This window comes from Podarcis melisellensis (genome assembly GCF_964234715.1).
Source record: "Podarcis melisellensis genome assembly, chromosome: Z".
Classification (NCBI taxonomy): Eukaryota; Metazoa; Chordata; class Lepidosauria; order Squamata; family Lacertidae; genus Podarcis; species Podarcis melisellensis.
In genome coordinates, this window is record NC_138547.1 from 12,845,355 (window position 1) to 12,857,613 (window position 12,259).

General features: G+C 43.8%; 1 protein-coding gene across 3 annotated transcripts in view; it reads right to left on the reverse strand.

The window, feature by feature from the left end:
- The window catches only part of NSMF (NMDA receptor synaptonuclear signaling and neuronal migration factor), a 47,776-nt gene that overhangs the window by 33,557 nt on the left and 1,960 nt on the right, over positions 1-12,259 (reverse strand). The gene's annotated exons all lie outside the window — the stretch shown is intronic.

The window sequence follows — 12,259 nt, forward strand, 5'->3', positions numbered from 1 at the left end:
TTAGGAATACTGTTCTCCAGCCAAAAAGGCACATTAGGTGAGAATATGGATAAAAATGGATTCTGTATGCAAAAATAATATACCCCAAAATGCATTGTATTAGTGACATGCGTGCAAAAATGGGTATATTAGGCAAAACTGCATATAGAAATGGGTATATGCCTTCCACAACTTATCAACTGATAAATTAAAAATAATAACCTGGAAGGCCATAATCAGATATCACAGAATAATAAAATAGTGAGAATTTTGACTCCATATTCTTAGTACATTGTTTTGTAAACTATGGGGACAGCATCATTAAGGACATCAATGACCATTGCATATTTGATAGTAAGAGTTTTGCATTTGTTGGTCTAGTTTTGTACAGATCTCCAGTGGTACCTTGGTTCCCAAACATAATCTGTTCCGGAAGTCTATTCCAAAACCAAATCGTTCCAAAAGCAAGGCATGCTTTCCCATAGAAAGTAATGCAAAATGGATTAATCCAGTCCAGACTTTAAAAAACCCTAAAGCATCAATTTAACTTGAATATTACTATTTAATGAGACCACTGATCCATAAAATGAAAGCAATAATCAGTGAAGTGTACTATAAAATAAATAAGACAGTATTGTAGATGATAAAAATTAAAATTATTATTTTTCTTATGTGCACTGATGATAGTTGTTGTTTGTTTTTCAGAGCTGGGCTCCATTTCTGCAGTCACACAATCAATCAATCAGTAGCTGAACTGGGTTCCACACAGTCACAATAACAAAGTCACAATCAGTCCCACAAAACGAAGAATAAGTCACAGTCAAAAACCGAAAAAGCCACACAAACAAAAATGCAAAAAGATAGCAAAAACTAAAGCTCCAAATATCACCTCTGTGTTGTGTGGATGCTCGGGACTCAGCAGCCGGCAGACTCAACAGGGAACAGTGGGGGACTCAATTTACAAATGGAACACACTCAACAGGAAGTGGAACATGTTCTTATTCCAAGGCAAATTCACAAACCAGAACACCTACTTCCGGGTTTGCAGCATTCTTACTCCAAGTTGTTCATAAACTAAGCTGTTCTAAAACCAAGGTACCACTGTGTTAGAATTTTGCTCCAAATAATGTTGCTGGGGAGAGAAAGAGTCCCATGAGAATTAAAAACAAAAATTAATTGCTAGTTGATACTGAAATGTGATGCTAACAATTAGGAAAGTGAGAAGCGGAAAGTGAAATTGATGGTTCGTCCACCCTAACTGATGAGACGGCTTTCTAGTCATATGCCTGTCCTCTCGAGCTCTCGCTCAGATTTGTTTTGACTCCCTTGCTAAACGTGCTTGGTCCCTGCAGGTAGGCACACTGGCCAGCAGCTCCATTAACAGACAAAGTAAAGCAAGAGAGGGAGAAAAACAGAGACAGCCTGAGAACTTGGCGTCCAGCCCAACAAAGTCCTTCACCATCACCAACCAGGCTGTGCTCAGAGAAGAGGCTTTTGTCTGGGTGACGTTCTTTGGAGATACAGTGATTTCAAAACATTAACTGGCATTTTGCAAACCCAGAGCTTTGCAGAAATAAAAATAAAAAATGCAAATGGTTCTCCTTTGTCCATGTCACAGGGTTGCATCCTGATCTTTCTTGCATAAGCGATAATGCCCCTCTCTAGCAACATTAAACAACAACTGGCTCAGCCAGGGCTAAGGGATGGAACCTAGCACACATGAACACACATACTGCAAGTGAGAATAGGATGCTGGACTAAATGGGGCACTGGCCTGATCCTGCAGGGTCTTCTTATGTCCTTCTTCTTACTTATTAGACTTGTTAGTGGTGAGCTCCCCGAAGGTCTACATGTGACTGACAACACAACTGAAAACCAAGGCTGTGTACATTTAAATCACGTTTAAAGCATATTATCCCTTACTCAAAAGAAGAATCTTGGGAACTGTAGTTTATGGGCTCTGGGAATTGTAGCCCTGTAACTGTAGAAAACAGTTCCCGGTATTCTTTTTTTTGGGGGGGGGGGTAAATGTACGGTCAATGTGTGCTTGTACAGCCACACACAAACCAAAGCAACCCCCTATAACAGCCATGGAAACCTTTGGCAGCACACTAATGACAAAATCATTTCAGTCTAATTGAAAGCCAGGGGTGGGGAGGTCAAGTGGTGCTGAAAAGATGTCAGGGAAGACCCCTGGCAGACTGCACTGAGAAGAGCATTAGGTAAAGGGACCCCTGACCATTAGGTCCAGTCATGACCGACTCTGGGGTTGTGGTGCTCATCTCGCTTTATTGGCCGAGGGAGCGAACCAGAGCAGCACACTGAAATGCTGTTTACCTTCCCGTCAGAGCAGTACCTATTTATCTACTTGCACTTTGAGGTGCTTTCAAACTGCTAGGTTGGCAGGAGCAGGGACCAAGCAATGGGAGTTCACCCCATCGTGGGGATTCGAACCACTGACCTTCTGATCGGCAAGTCCCAGACTTAAATGTGTGAAGCTGCTTATGCAGACTCAGTTCACTAGAGCCCATCTAGACCAATGCTGACTGCCCTGATTGGCAAAACAAAGTAGAAATAAAGAAATTGTTAGTTACAAGCTAACATGGCCCGAAACACATTAGAAGTTTTGCCATAGGAATCAATGAGAATTCTCAACTTGCTATGTGAATGCTCCCCTAACAAACATTTTTCTGATCATGAATTGTGTTCGGATAGTGAGATCTGTGTCTACTGATTGCATTTGTTTAACTGACTTCTGTTCCTAACCATAGATGAACAAGTAGACCTGTAGTGATTCCCACTTCCTTTTCTGTTTTTGTTGGAATTCTCTGGCAACCATGAAAGCAATCGTGACCACCACTGAAATGTCACCACGCATGTGACAACACTCCCTTCCAGCTTGCAAAAATGCACTAACGTGCTTCCACACCCGCAGCAGCTGTGTCATGATAATTGGTTATTTTTGCATATTGGATTTTCTGCAGCAAGGAGAAATCTGGATGAAAACATTTTTAGAAGTGCGGGATGGCAACATCACGTACATGTTGCAAAACAAAAACGAAAACTTGTGACGTAGCCAGCAGTGATTCACTCAACTTCTACCTGGAAGTACTGGCACATGCTCTCTGCACAAAACCTTTTTATACAGTGATAGCACACAGGGACTAGAACCCAGGAAACCAGGGACTCGGCTAAATTGGCAAAGAAAAAGCAATTTATATGTGTTGTACAGTATTTGCAATATAACACTGTGCCACCAGGTGGCGCTGCGGAGTCTCGTTTTTCCCTGTTTAAATTTACAATGCGTAACTGAAACGCTTCTATGATGTGTCTAGACCCAGCCCAGGGTTTCAAATCAATGGATGAACTTGGGACTGTTACTGTCTCTCTCAGCCTAACAGTATTATTATGAAGTTAAAAAGGATGGGGAGAATCACATGCACTGCCTTCCCTTGGGGGGAAAGTGTAATATAAATGCAATTTTTAAAAAAAACAGATAAAAAAATTAAAAGTGCCATCCAGATCATTTTTGATATGTCATCAAAGTTTCTAGGATGTGTAGAGAGTGGCTGTTGCCCGTATGACATTTTAACACAAGAACACACAAATCCAGTGCTGGAACCCATTCCGAGAGCAAGATAAATCAAATAAAAACATGAATAAGCTGAAGGTCATATGGCAGGGAGGCTGGGAATTTCCTAACCTACCTCACAGGGTTGTTGTAGGAATTCGGTAGGGGAAATCATGTACACCACCTTGAACATCTTGGAGGAAAAGGTGGGATGTAAATGCAATAAAAATAATAAATAATTAAACAGCCAGAAACATTAAGAATAGTCAGAAACCTATCAGAGCTTGGTAGATAGATTGAAGTATTCTAAAGCAGGACTTTGATGACATCTGATTTTAATTGATCTCTTAAAGAGCTTATAAAATTGTGTATCAACCCCAAACCCAGAAATTCTTAGGAATGCAAATGAAATAAAGTCCAGATATATCAATACATAAATAAATGCATTTATTAATTGTCAACCACATTACTAGGATGCATTAAATTATTTTTTTAAAAAACAAGGAAGCAAAACAGCTCTGCAGCTACACACTTTTTTAAAAGCAAGAAAGCATCAGGATATGAGAACACTGCTGTATTGGACAAGGGATGTGCACTCTGTACATGCTCATACACTTAGCTTCCTTTCAGCTTTTTTATTTATTTCCCATATGCTGTGTACAGGTAAGCCACTCATCTCCAATGCAGGCAAGTAAGGCAATGATGCAAGAGTGGTAATCCAACTTCTGTTCACAGAAATTAACAATAGTGACAAATGTGGCTAATTCGATTAAATTAATTAGCCTGATTAAATTTTGTGCACTTTTCTCCCGCCCCCAGCCCTTTTTGACACCCGTTCGACCTCTGTGTCCTTTATTCGCCCTTTGCAATTTGTCCCATTGACCTCCGGGGCTGCTGGTGGTGTCAGTACCGACCGCGGTTGCGTCTCTAAAGCAATGTGGGTGGAAATCATGCAGAAGACAGCGCTTCTTTCCCAGCTCTTGATTACGCCAGAGCCGTGACTTGGGCAAAAGTGGCTTCTGCTTTGCGGAGCATCTCTCTATTCAGACTTCCAGAAAGACTACACAGCAGCCCCGTCTCTGCAGCAGAGGGGGGGACACTCAAGCGACGCCCGCCCTTCAGCTCCGAGATTCCTCACTGCCGCACTTTAAGGAAGCGGCTAAGGCAGTGAAGTTAAGGAAAGAACAATTTGGATGGAGCAGGTGTGCAAAAGGCGACTAAAGAGGCACCCAAAGAGCCGAGATTCCGATGCAACCAATGCAGTTATAACGCAGCAAGCGGGAGGCAGGTTCGTTACTGAGTGCTGGCTCTGCACGCCTGAAAGCACAGCAGCTCAAAGCAAAGACCAGAAGCCACAGAGGGCATGTAATGACGCGGGTGGGGTGGATTTCAGACATGCGGTTAACCTTCTGCAATCCAGAGTTTGCCTGCATGTGGCATTCCCTGTTACAAGCAAGTAAAAACCCCAAACATATAGGAGCCAAAAAATGGGTGTGAGAGTCCGATGCTGCCCGTAGACCAGCGAATAAGCCATGAGAAGGAATTGTTTGCTACTACCGCGGCAAACAAATAGGAAAACGTAAGCTTCTGCATCTGAGAAATCCTCACACAAGGAACTCACTGCCCAAGGAGAGAATCAGAGTGGAGTTGTTGGGGTAGGACTTGGAGGACCAGGATTCAAATCCCCACTTGGTCATGAAAGAGGACCTTTGGGCCAGTTGTGGTCTATCTGACCCTAAGCTAGGTAAAGGTAAAGGGACCCCTGACCATTAGGTCCAGTCGTGGCTGACTCTGGGGTTGCGGCGCTCCTCTTGCTTTACTGGTCGAGGGAGCCGGCGTACAGCTTCCGGATCATGTGGCCAGCATGACTAAGCCGCTTCTGCCGAACCAGAGCAGCGCACGGAAACACCGTTTACCTTCCCGCCAGAGCGGTACCTATTTATCTACTTGCACTTTGACATGCTTTTGAACTGCTAGGTTGGCAGGAGCAGGGACCGAGCAACGGGAGCAGGGATTCGAACTGCCAACCTTCTGATCTGCAAGTCCTAGGCTTAGTGGTTTAACCCACATCCCAGACCCTAAGCTACTTCACAGTTTTGTTGTGGGGATGGGAGAAGGAGAGGGAGGGCCACAGAAGCCACTCTAGAAGCACCACAAGCAATTTGAAAGCAAGATGGGATATAAAACACACCACAGGCTCATCTCAGAAGCAAGTTCATGGAGAGGAAATCCTTCTCAATGGCTCAAGCAAGTGAGCCATGCCGCATGCTAGAAGAGCAAGGGAAGCAAATGCACAGGGTGGGCATTGCGGGGAGTGGGTTACTAGCCAATTCAACCTAACTGGAGGGAGGGGAGAATTCTCCACCATGATCTGTTCCAACACCTTGGCTGGTGACCTTTACTCCTCCAACTCTGCCACCCTCAAAGCTCTCCTGGGAATATAGGAAGAGCCCTGTTGAATCAGGCCAAAGGCCCAGCATCACCCAGCAGCCTGCTCTCACTCTGGCCAACTGGGTTTCTCCAGAAAGTTCTCGAGCAGGTGATGAATGCAAGAGCCCTTTCCCCTCCTGCAGTTCCCAGCAGTTGGTATTCAGAAGCGTTACTGCCTCCAAGGGAGAGAACGGCCATCAGGGTTGCTAACAACTGATAGCCTTACTCTTCATGAATTTATCAAATCCCCTTTTAAAGTTAGTGCTCATCCCTGCATCTGAATGGATAGATGAAGGACAGAGGAATCAGAATATAAGAAAAAGAATATAAGAAGGGCCTGCTGGATCAGGCAAGAGGCTCACCTAGCCTTGCATCCTGTTCTTACAATGACCAACCTGATGCCTCAAAGGGAAGTCCACAAGCAACACCTGAGAACAACTGCAACTCTCCCCAAACATAATTCCCAGCAACTGGCAGTCAGCAGCATACTGCCTCTGACAGTGAAGGTGGAACAGCCTTATCCTCCATCTCTTCTCCTGCTTAAACACATCTGTCCTTTCTCCTGCTGCACCCTGAATGCCAAGAACATAGGAGCCTATTTTTCTATAACAGCAGCCTTGCATTTAAGCACTGGCCTGGTAGCCATCCGCTGCCAGAAACGTACATGCAAGTGAGTGAAGACACCGGCAGAGGAAGGATGAGTCACATCACCCCTTCCTTGGTACCCAATATTCAAATGTATCTCTCCATCCGTTCCTGCTCCAGCTCACAGCAGGCAAGTGGTAAATAAATACATTGCAGGCAAGTTATTTTTGTGGGCGTATTTACCATTTGTTTAAACACATTTCAGGGAAGGGAAATACTTTCTTGCAATGTTGCAACAATTATAAATTAAACACATTTGTAACAACATACAAATACCAGAGTTAAAAACTAAATACAAACTATCACAATTTAAAATAATAAAAATAATTAAGCAGCAGCAGTAATATTAGAACAGACTTTGTCAACCTCTGCCCCATCAATCTCCAGCCTGGGAACTGTAGTTCATAACATCTGAAGAGTGCCAGGTGTGCAGGCTGGGGCTGATGGGAATCGTAGCCCAAAGCATCAGGAGGGTGTCAGGTTGGCAAGTACTGCATTTTGACATTAAAATCAGTACTCTGCCCAATTACAGCATCTTATACATTCTTTTTCTATGCTTTTGACGTGGAAGTCACCCAAACCTATGCAGGAGCAATTTGAAACCCCAAAGGTATCTGTGGACATACACACACGAAATCCTATTCAACAAAGCCAGAATGTATCAGAGCTTTGGACCATCTCTTCTCACCCATCCCCCAAATCGGGTGAAATCAAATTACTATGTTAATTAATATGGAATGAAATATGCACTGCACTTAATATAAGGATGACCAAGATTCCACCCACACCGTCTTTGGAAGAGAGCCAACAAATACCTCCAGAGGGACCCTGGTTCTCAAGGAAGACTGATGATGATTCATAAGCCCCGCTGGAAATAGGATCCTAGGAACAGCTGTTTACCCCTACCATCCCAGCTCCCAGGATTCTTTGGGGGAACTGGTGTGCTTTAGGTGTATAGTATCTATGCAGCCTTAGCACTCTTTTTTCCCATGCCACACTGATGACATCACTTCTGTGTATGCACGTTTAGAAAGAGAGACTCGGAAGGAAACCCTAAGTCATCTAGTTCAACCCCCACAAATAAAGTAGAGTTCATTGCCTTCAAAGTCTGCTCCACTGTCAACTGGTTCATATAATATTTTTTTTTATATATACATACATACTACATACATGGGGACGCGGGTGGTGCTATGGGTTAAACCACTGAGCCTCTTGGGCTTGCTGATCAGAAGGTCGGCGATTCGAATCCCCGTGACAGGGTGAGCTCCCGTTGCTCGGTCCCAGCTCCTGCCAACCTGGCAGTTCGAAAGCACGTCAAAGTGCAAGTAGATAAATAGGTACCGCTCCGGCGGGAAGGTAAACGGCGTTTCCGTGCGCTGCTCTGGTTTCACCAGAAGCGGTTTAGTCATGCTGGTCACATGGCCCGGAAGCTGTACGCCGGCTCCCATGGCCAGTAAAGTGAGATGAGCACCACAACCCCAGAGTCGGTCACAACTCATGCACTTACACCAATCACCACAAACACTTAACTAGTTTTCACAGTTTTTGGTGGTTCATAGAAAGGAAATTGAACTTTTTAGAAGACACTTTCTACATTCCAGTAGCTCCAGATTCGAGTGGGAGCTGGGGAGAGAAGAGATAAATCTGTCTTGGGGCAGAAAGCTGCAAAACATCAATTTTCAATAAAAATCTGAGAACTTTGAAAAGCTGACCAAAGCAGTAACTCCAAATATTCCCACCCTCTGCTCTCTGCCACCTTACATACCTATTCCTTCAATGAGGGGCAGGAGACATGTCTGAAAATGATCCAAATGCTTTCCCCCCTCCCTGATTTGATCCATTTAAATCAGAGCCAAGGTTTACTTACATCTATTGACATGCTTCAGATATGCAGTTTGTAAATCTAGGAAGAGAAAGACATCGGAAGCTGCCTCATGCTGAGTCAGACCCTTGGTCCATCCAGCCCTGTATTGTCTACACTGACTGGCAGCTCCAGGGTTTCTTTCATTCAGGGTGCATTTTTTCCAGCCCTACCTGAAGATGCTAGGGATTGAACCTGGGACCTTCTGCATGCAAAGCAGGTGCTCTACCAATGAACTATGACCTTGTCCCATTGGCCTCTCCTCATTTTAGGTCTGCAGGAAATAAATCGGAGAAGTATCTCCAGCACAACTATGTTCAGTACAGCACAGTGTACCAACGGGATATTTATTTCATTTGTTGTATTTGTAAGATTTCCTCCCACCATCCTTCACCCATTAAGGTTCCAGGACAGGTCACACAGTTACCGGTATATCACAGTTCTAAAGACAGATAGAACAGTTGCGAATGTTAAACCGTTCCAGCCAGAACAGAACAGAACAGCAGAAAAGCTATACTAACGGATGGCGTTCAGAGACATCCCCTGTTGAAACGGGTGTTGCAGTTGTTTACAAGGATCCAGGCCAAGAATGAAAGTTGCAGAGAGCTTAATTAACCATCTTGGGAAGAGCTGGGTCAGGTGCTCTGGGACTGAAATTAAGAGCTTCTCGGAAGAAACCCAGAGACTTTGAGCTGTGGTTTTGAGCATCTCAGATACCAGCAGCCTACAGAGATGTATTTATCTCTGGTAGGGGTGGGGGAGATATTAATAAGAGCCTCAGAAGAGCCCATCTGGTCCAGAACCCTGTATATCAGATAAGAAAGATTTGATTCAGTTTGCATTCAAAGACAAACCTACCTAATTAACACTTTCTGAAACAGCTTGCAAACTGAAACAGACGCCACCCTTCAGAATTCACCCCTTATCCGAATTTTGCAATGCAATTCTCTGGCCAAGTCATGTGTACAAAAACACAGATGCCAGCATAATATGCACGCAAAAAATAGTGAAAATAACATGTACAGTACTACATTATATTAGAAGAAATTGCTTTGCAAAAATGTGGATAAGGCAAAATGGGGCACAAACAGGTCTATCAGGAGAAATCAACTGCAATGTGTGTGTGTGTGTGTGTGTGTGTGTGTGTGTGTGTGTGTTTAATTGCAAACTGCTGAGGAAATGGTGGAGAAGTGAAGCTGTGGCCATTCCTGGACAAGGGTAACCTGACCATTGCAGTCCATGAGTTGGTAACCTTGATGCTGGATTACTGCAAGGGGCTCTATGTGGAGCTGCCCTTGGGCCTGGTTTGGAAGGTCCAGCTGATGCAGAAGGTGGCAGTCAGACTGCTGGAGGGGGCATCTAGCTGAGAACATGGGACACCATCATGAAAACAGCTGCACTGGCTGCCCATCGACTCCTGAGCCAGGTTCAAGGGCCTTCTGTTAATTTACAATGCCCTGAATCCCAGGGACCACCCAAACCCTTATGTCTCAGCTCAGTTGCTGAAGGACTGCTGTTGTCCACTGAGTTGGTGGGGCTTATTTGACATCAACGTGAAACAGAGTCTTTAGTAAACCCATAACCCTGAGATTAAGAGTCTCGTGTTCTACCAATTGAGCTATTCCAGCAGCCCAAAAGCTTCACACACACACACCTCTCACAATTTCAGCATCACCAGCCTCTAAGTGAGAAATTATTGTCCATTTGTCAGCAGGAAAGCTCTGCTGAGATCTATAGATTAGGCAGTGCTTCATAAAGCCAGCAAATCTCCCACAGAGCTCTGGGACATAGAGCTGGCTGAAAGACTTACGGAATCTAATAAGAGCATGCAGGGGAGCCAAATACAAAGATCCACTTGTTAATACATGCACCCCCTGATCACCTATGGGTCTAGACCACATGGATTTGTGACACCTCCCAAGGCACAGGAAAAAAAATCATTTTGGTATGTTTGTTTTACGAAATAGTCTTGTCTTAACTTTATTCCTAATGAACACTTAACACTGGTAATAACAGCAACTATACATTCTCTCCCTGAGTCACACTAAGCCTCCTACAGTTGTTTTTTAAAATTACCTTATTTTAGTGATTCAGTAGAATGCCTTGCAGTTGTGTCTGCCAGCTATGCAATCTGGACCAGTACTTTTTGGAAACACAGTGCAAAGTGTCAAGGCTTAAGCAAACAAGCATTCTAGTCCTCATTGTTCTGAGGGCAGGCTTGCAGCACTCCATCTCAGGAGCAGGGTCGGGTCAAATCCGCACTGAGAAAAAGGAGTCATTCAGAAATGGGAGAATCTGTAATATCTAGCACATTTGCTAATTTGGAACCATTTCTTTTGCTTGTTAAAAGAGAAGAGGGGAAACCTCTGAGATCCACACACACACACGCCCGGCCCCTTTCCCTCAGCTCCTGAGATTTCAAGTAAACACTCCTCTAAGATCTTTGAAATGCTGTTGCCAAAATAACAAAGGCTGGGAACTGGGTCTGAATGCAAACAAAGGTTCTATGTAGTTTGAAAAATTTACACCCCTGTACCAAATCCTGTGCTCAAAGTAAAATGAATAAAGTATCCCTGCTCTTGGTGGGTTGGAGTCAGGTTTTTCCTGTTCATGACTAGCATCATATCTCACAGCTTAATGTAGAAAGCACAGCCTAGAATTTTGAAGATGGGCAGAAACTCAAGGGTCACCTTGCTCAGCACCCTGGAGTATGTCAGAAAAAGGCTCCCACAGGATCCAAACCAACCTCAAGACCAGTGGTTCCCAATCTTCTCTCCCCCCCCCCCATGGACAACTTGAAAATCCAAAGACCACTTAATGACTTACTACAATTTCTGCCGTACTTGCTGGTGCTAGATGCTGCACGATTTCTTTATTTCTTTTTCAAATTATTGCTCCTTTTCTTTCGTGTATTTTGTTTCATTTGTGATCTTCAGTTGAAGGGCAGTGTATAAATTCATTATTATTATTATTATTATTACAGTGGTACCTCGAGTTAAGTACTTATTTCGTTCTGGAGGTCCGTTCTTAACCTGAAACTGTTCTTAACCTGAAGCACCACTTTAGCTAATAGGGCCTCCTGCTGCTGCCTTGTCGCTGGAGCATGATTTCTGTTCTCATCCTGAAGCAAAGTTCTTAACTTGAGGTACTATTTCTGGGTTAGCAGAGTCTGTAACCTAAAGCGTATGTAACCTGAAGCGTATGTAACCCAAGGTACCACTGGATTGGCAAAATACAATTCACATTCTACAGAATTTAAATTGTATTCTCCCATCCTAAAATCTAAGAAATAAATGAAGCAATACAAATACATTAAGAAATCAATGTGAATATTTAACGGGGACACAGTGATTGTAGATCACCAGTGGTCCAGGCACCCCTGTTTGCGAACCCTGCTCATGAACAAGAGTTCTGCCCCGTCTTCTGGAAAGTCTGTCTCACGGGTTCTTCTTTCTGTTCCCAAAGAGGTCCTTTCCCCACAATCAGAACCTGCTGCTTATCCTTTCCCCGTCACCTCACTCTGTAAAATGACGCCAATCAAAATTAACCACACTAAATGTCTCTTGCACAAGTCTATGGTTTGAGCTTTTTGTTTAAAGGGGAAATAATTTCAATTTTTCAGTAAGGTTAACTTAACAGTAGGGAGTTTGGGCATCTCCAGGGAACCTGTTTATTGGGCATTTGTCCCACTTTGCACATGGGATGTCTTCCCATCAATCATTTGTTCACTTCACACTTTTCAATGCACTTCCCATTCACTTTCCAAACAACCA